This window comes from Nycticebus coucang, chromosome 21 (assembly GCF_027406575.1).
Source record: "Nycticebus coucang isolate mNycCou1 chromosome 21, mNycCou1.pri, whole genome shotgun sequence".
Taxonomy (NCBI): domain Eukaryota; kingdom Metazoa; phylum Chordata; class Mammalia; order Primates; family Lorisidae; genus Nycticebus; species Nycticebus coucang.
Genome location: NC_069800.1, coordinates 47,676,944 through 47,684,315, shown reverse-complemented (window position 1 = coordinate 47,684,315; position 7,372 = coordinate 47,676,944). Strand labels below are relative to the sequence as shown.

Below are 7,372 nucleotides of genomic sequence, written 5' to 3'. Positions count from 1 at the left end.
GTTTTCAAGTTTCATCACTTTATAGCATGTTTCGGAACTTCATCTCTCTTTATGGGCAAGTAATAGTCTATTATGTAGCTATAGCACATGTTTTTTTTTTTTCTTTATCAGTGGACTGACATTTATATTGTTTCTACTTTTTGGCTATTACGAATATACTGCTATGAACATTTATGTTCAGATTTTTGGGTTTTCGACTCTCTTGTATATACCTATAAATGAAATTACTGAGTCTGATGGTAACTCTGTGTTTTGAGGAGCTGCCCAGCTGTTTTCCAGAGTGGTTGCACTATTTTACATTCCCACCAATAATGTATGAGGGTTCCAATTTCTTCAGTCTTTTTTTCTTTTTCTTTTTTGAGACAGAGTCTCAAGCTGTCAACCTGAGTAGAGGGCTTTGGTGTCATAGCTCCTAGCAATTTTCAACTCTCGGCCTCAAGCGAGTCTCTTGCCTCAGTTTTTCTATTTTTAGTAGAGATGAGGTCTCACTTTTTCTAAGGCTGATCTGGAACTCGTGAGCTCAAGCAATCCACCTGCCTAGCCTCCCAGAGTGCTAGAGTTACATGCGTGAGCCACTGCGCCTGGCCTTTCCTCATAGTCTTGCTAACATTTATTAACATTTATATTTTTGATTAAAGCCATCTTAGGAGGCATGAAGTAGCATCTCATTGATAGCTTTGATTTCCATTTCCTTAGTGATTACTGATGTTGGACATCTTTCCATGGGCTTATTGGACATTTGTATATATCTGAGAAATGTCTATTCAGATTCCTTGTCCATGGAGCTGGTAGAAGACATCTTCACCACCTGCAAGGATGTGGTAGTACAGAAGCAGATGGCATTCATGCTAGGGCGGCATGGGGTGCTCCTGGAGCTGAGTGAAGATGAGGAATATGAGGACCTGACAGAGATCATGTCTAATGTGCAGCTCAACAGCAACTTCTTGGCCTTAGCTCGGGAGCTGGACATCATGGAGCGCAAGGTGGCTGATGACATCTACAAAACACACCTAGAGAACAACAGGTTTGGGGGCAGTGGCTCTCAGGTAGACTCTGCCCATATGAACCTGGCCTCCTCTTTTGTGAATGCAGCTTTCGGCCAGGACAAACTGCTGACAGATGATGGCAACAAATGGCTTTACAAGAAAAGGACCATGGAATGTTGAGTGCAGCTGCATCCCTTGGCATGATTTTGCTGTGGGATGTGGATGGTGGCCTCACCCGGATTGACAAGTACCTATACTCCTTGTACTCCTCCAAGGACTACATCAAGTCCGGAGCTCTCCTTGCCTGTGGCATTGTGAACTCGGAGTCCGGAATGAGTGTGATGCTGCTCTGGCACTGCTCTCAGACTATGTTCTTCACAACAGCAGCACAATAAGACTTGGTTCCATCTTTGGGCTAGGTTTGGCCTATGCTGGCTCAAATCGTGAAGATGTTCTAACATTGCTGCTGCCTGTGATGGGAGATTCCAAGTCCAGCATGGAGGTGGCAGGTGTGACAGCTCTAGCCTGTGGAATGATCAGTGGGATCCTGTGCTGGAGATGTCACTTCTGCCATCCTTCAGACCATCATGGAGAAGTCAGAGACTGAGCTCAGGACACATTGGCTTCCTCTTGGACTGGGACTCAACCACCTGGGGAAGGGTGAGGCCCTTGAGGCAATCCTGGCTGCAATGGAGGTTGTGTCGGAACCATTCTGCAGTTTTGCCAACACGCTGGTGGATGTGTGTGCCTATGCAGGCTCCAGGAATGTACTGCAAGGGCAGCAGTTACTCCCCATTTGTAGTGAACATTTTGACTCCAAGGAAAAGGAAGAAGACAAAGATAAAAAGGAAAAGAAGGACAAGGACAAAAAGGAAGCCCCTGCTGACATGGGAGCACGTCAGGAAGTGGCTGCTCTGGGGGTGGCCCTTAATGCTATGGGAGAGGGGATTGGTGCAGAGATGGCACTATGAACCTTTGGCCATTTGCTGAGATGTGGGGAGCCTACACTCTGGAGGGCTGTGCCTTTAGCACTGGCACTAATCTCTGTTTCAAATCCACGACTTAACATCCCGGATACCCTAAGTAAATTCTCTCATGATGCTGATCCAGAAGTTTCCTATAACTCTATCTTTGCTATGGGCATAGTGGGCAGTGGTACCAATAATGCCTGTTTGGCTGCAATGCTGCACCAGTTAGCTCCATATCATGCTAAGGACTCCAACAATCTGTTCATGGTGTGCCTGGTACAGGGTCTCACACATTTGGGGAAGGGCACACTTACCCTCTGTTCCTACCACAGTGACCGGCAGCTTATGAGTCAGGTGGCTATGGCTGGGCTGCTAACTGTGCTTGTCTCCTTCCTGGATGTTCGAAATATCATTCTAGGCAAATCACACTGTGTGTTGTATGGGCTGGTTGCTGCCATGAGCCCGGAATGTTGGTTACAGTTGATGAAGAGCTGTGGCCATTGCCAGTGTCTGTCCGTGTGGGCCAGGCAGTGGATGTGGTGGGCCAGGCAGGCAAGCCGAAGACTATCACAGGGTTCCAGACAAATACAACCCCAGTGTTATTGGCCAATGGAGAATGGGCAGAATTGGCCACTGAGGAGTTTCTTCCTGTTACCCCCATTCTGGAAGGTTTTGTCATCCTTCAGAAGAACCCCAACTATGATCTCTAAGTGGCCTCCGGGGCCCTGAGCTATAGCTGATGTATCAGTGGGCCATGCTTCCTGCTGCCAGGGCTGGATACTGTCTCAGACCTTTGAGGGAATTGTTACCTCCTGTTCTTTTGTTACTGAGTGAGATAACCTTGTTGAATAAAGACCTTTATCTTCACTAGGATAGGAGGGATATTTCGTAAATTTCAGTAGTCAATGATTGCTTTGTCTTCTTCATACTTTTCTATTTAGTCCACATTTCCTGTGAAAAAATACTAATTTTATAATTAAAAAGCATGAAATGTTATATGAGAAAGAAATTTCCACTGGTCCTATCCTAAGATGGATGCCCAGTTCTCCAGACCCTCTGTGTATCATTTATTTACAAGATGGATCGCAATTAAATATTACAGTAAAAAAGATAAACAGAAGGCAAACTATTGGTTATCTATTAATAAAAAGAGGCACTGATGAAAAATATTTTCACCACTATAACACTTAGAAAAATATGGCTTGAAGAATGAGCACCTTGCAGTGTATCACATTTGACAAGTTCTTGGGGGATTTTGTTCCTATCACAGGATGTTGCTCATCAGGTGGGGTTACTCAGTGCAACACAGGACAGTCAGTTATGTCTGAGTTTCATAGAAAAAAGAATATAATTTTAGTATAAGTATGTCCCAAATATTGCATGGGAATACTTGTATTAAAATATTTTTGCTTTTTAAATCTAAAACTCAAATATAACTGGACATCCTAAATTTTTATTTGTTAACAACATCATTGGTTGTTATAACTTGAGGAGGGTTTTCTTTTTTTTTTTTAACATTTTTAAATTAAATCATAGCTGTGTACATTAATGCAATTATGGGGTACAATGTTTTTATATACATTTTAAATACTTTCATCAAACTGGTTAACATAGCCTTCACCGCATTTTCTTAGTTATTGTGTTAAGACATTTATATTCTACACTTAGTAGATTTAACTTGTACTCTTGTAAAATGCACCATAGGTGTGGTCCACCAATTACCCTCTCTCCGCCCATCTGAGGAGGTTTTGTTACCACCATCTAGTAGGTAGAAACCAGGGGTGTTGTAGTATCTTGTAGTAAAGATCCTACAATTCACAGGGCAGCCTCCAAGCAAGGAATTATCTAGCCTAGAATATAAATGGTGTTGAGGTTGAGAAACTCTGGTTGAATACATTTCTCATAGTTCCCCATGAAGAACTCTTTCGCACAAAATTTCCTTTAGAGTAAACTTCGAGAAGTCATAAGTTTCCCCTAAGAAACTGGCTTTTGTCAAAACTTCTTTTATTAATAACAGTAAGAAAAGAACTAAATAACTGATTTTATTTCCCTTTCTCTTTGGCTATTAAGGAACTCAGACCATATTAAAGGCCCAAGCATAAAGATTAGGATCTGATGTGTAGCAGATATATTTAGTTTTTCCTTTTGGTTTTGACATTCTGGCCTGATTTGCATATCCCTGGGCTAATTCTTTTTCTTCATTTATTTTTCACTATTTCTTGTTCATCACTCAAATCTTTCGTGGGATAAGGTGGGGACACACACAAATATTTGCACTCATAAAAATACTTGAATATGTATTTTACCATGTATGTGACATGGCCTTACTGTGTTTAGTAGGCAGAAAAATAGAGACTGGGAAGTCCCTTCCCCAACATCCTAATAGATCTCAGGAAATGCCTTTGCTTTTGATTTTCTCTTTTACCCCCAGGTTTTCTCTTAGAACACCTGAGATGGATGGTTAGCCCTTGAAAACCAGAGCTGCCGTGAGACTGGACTTTGGACAGTGGGAGAACGGAAGTTAGCTTCTTCTAACTTGATCTTCGGAGACAACGAAAGTCCTTCTTGCTGCCCAGAAAGTGAGGGTCATTCTGCAGAGGCCAAGCAAGCTGGGCCGTGTGAGGTGCTGTGGCGGCCCACGCAGACACACACTGGGAATGAACGAGATTGCATCTTCCCCCGGACCAGCGAGATTCTATAAACATAATCAAAATGTAATAGAAACTTTTTGGAAATGCTGTTATGAGGAGAAAGCATCAATCTTGATGGAACTCCGCTCAACAGGCTTTGCGGAGCTAATCAATCATGGTCAGGACTCGGCCTCCCCATCTGTCCGCGCGGGGGACCGAGCGGAGCTCGCTCACTCCCCGGCTGGGGCTGCGTCCCCTCGCCAGGCAATCCATCATGCTGCAGGGGGATGCAGGAGGGGAATAATAGCACGCTAATAAACTAGGGGCTTTTTTCATTCCCAACTAATTTTTAGTAAATGAGCCCAATCCAGACAGAGCAGGAAAAGAGCCCGAGGAGATGGTGCTTCCCAGATGCGCCTGGCTGGCTGGGGACAATGGCTCACGGCCCGAGGGAATGCATAGAAGCTACCCGGCCAGGGACTGGAGGACTCCCCGTGCACAGCGGAGGGAGGAACTGGACAGGGGAGCCCAGGGGAGGCCAGGGGAAGGTGAGTCCGGAACAACTTCCAGGCCAGTGGCTGGACTTCCGGGGCTGGCTCCTAAAGCGGATGCCAAGGACACAGGGTCAGCCGTAGTAGCTGGATCCGCTTTGGAAGTCGGGAGTGAACAGGAATGTGGCTTGCTGTGGAACACTAATGTCAGAGGTCCAAGCAGTGAGCCGAGGGCTGGTAACAAAAAAATGAGCCCAGAGGTCAGAAGCCAAGGAGGAGAAAGAAGAGTAGAGAGCAGGAGGGGCTCAGGTCAGAGACAGAGAATAATTAAAGGTGCAGGGTCCATAGAAGGGCAGTGAACCTTCCAGGTTACAGAGCAGGGCAGGGCTCAGACGCTGATCGTCTTAGAGAGGCCTGTGATTTGAGGGACCATGGCTGTTTTGACTCACCCTTCTATTTCCCGTACTTTGCTGAATGCATAACTACAGGCTGGGCACTCATTAATATTTGTTAAGTGAATACATGAATGAGAATTGTTCCTGAGTTAGATTTTGAAGATCTGGTCTCATAACATGCTTAAGTTCTTCAACTTCAGATTCCTATCCTGAACTCCATCAGATTCAGGCTCCTGTTTTCTCCCACCCAGGACTCTGTCTTGGACAGGGACAGCTTTGGAGGGGAAGAATGTATTTAGTATTTGTTATCTTTTCCTGTGTAATAAATTACTCCATAACAAAGTGGCTTTAAACAACAATAAATATATATTACCTCTCACAGTTGCTGTGGTCAGGGGGTCAGGAGCTGTTTTCTTTGGACTTTACCCAGGCCTGGTGAGTCTTTCTGGAAGGGTGGTCATCAGCCCTGCACCAGGAATTTGTAGATGGCTGCAGATATTTTGATAGTACCCTCGTCAATAAGTGGGTTTGTTTCCTCTCCCCTCGACTGTGGGCTGTCCTGCAAATATTTTGACCAACAGTATGGAAGGAATGTTGCCAGGTCAGTTCTGGGCCTCATTTTTAAAAGGATCGGCAGCTTTTCACTTTGGTCTCCTGGAGGTTGAGCTGCCGTGTGGGAAGTCTGACTATGCTACTGGACACAAAGGCTCAGAGTCTGTTTTGGGGGGTACCCAGCTGAGCCTAGACTTCTGCCAAGATCCAGTCATGTGAATGATGCTATGCTGGACACTTCAGACCAGCCCTGGCTAAAATGCCACCGAGTGAGCATAGCCAGTGCTCCCCAGAGGAGAAAAATGGCCTAGGTGAATCCTGCCAGAAAGTCATGAGACATAATAAAATGGTTGTTCTTAAAACCATTACATGTTGGGGTAGTTTGTTTTGTATCAAAAGATAACTGGAACACCTAGAATCCAAGGAAAGATTGTGGATTGTATCTGGCCCCAGTCTAGATGTTTGAATCATTTTTGTGATTATTTTTCCTAGATGCCATTTGTTCTTGCTTAAATGCCCTGAAAGGCAGGTTCATTATTATCTCTGGGTTATTACCCCTTTGATAGTGGGGTATTAGGGATCTCTTCCCTTCTTCCTTCTAGTCCTCTATCCTTTTTTCTCCTTGCCACTCTCTTTACTTTCTTTTCTTCCTAAATACTTATTGGACAGGGAATCAGAGAATGGGTCCCAGAGGAGGTAATGTCTGAGCTGGATCTTGGTTGGAGTGTAGGAGTTGAGCGGTACTTTGAACTCATTCTAGGCAGGGCACATGTAAAGGCAGGGCTACATTGGTGGGCAGGGTGGTAATGGTGGCATTTGAGAGAAGAGGGAGTTGTGACCATATCATGATAGCCTTTAATGTCTCTTAGGAGTTCAGGCTTTACGACCAGGCTGGGCAGCCCACAATCCCCCTTTCAGAAGCCACAGGAGAATGCTGGATGCTGCAGGGGTGTCATTGTGGCAGCAGGAGACCAGTTCCGAGGTTGGTCAGATGAAGGCTGGTGGCAGTTTGGACCAGGGTTGAAGTGGAGGGGTTGCAGGAAAGTGGGTGGTTTAGGAAGTGTAACATGTGTTTACATTATTGCTTGAGAATATGTAATTCTATTATAAAGGACAAGAAAAACAGAATGAATAAACCTCCTAAGAAGTGTTCAGTATAGATGGTACATAAGCTAGGAGCTTATGAGATAAAGGCAAAACTTAGAGGATGGTTTAAATATACATCATGAGTAAGCTTGTGAGACTTGGGGAGAATTCATAAGGTGTGTTAAATATAGACAGTAAGAATGTTAGAAACTTGCTAATCAATGATAAGTTTAATGGCTTATATGGTAAAACAATAAGTAGAAA

At 44.4% G+C, this 7,372-nt stretch overlaps 1 pseudogene across 1 annotated transcript; it reads left to right on the top strand.

Annotated features, from left to right (window-relative positions):
• The first annotated feature begins 779 nt into the window (after positions 1-779).
• Positions 780-2,811, top strand: LOC128573988 (26S proteasome non-ATPase regulatory subunit 2-like; annotated as a pseudogene). Its single transcript, XR_008376586.1, has one exon. The product of XR_008376586.1 is annotated as a 26S proteasome non-ATPase regulatory subunit 2-like (transcript).
• Positions 2,812-7,372: the final 4,561 nt, after the last annotated feature.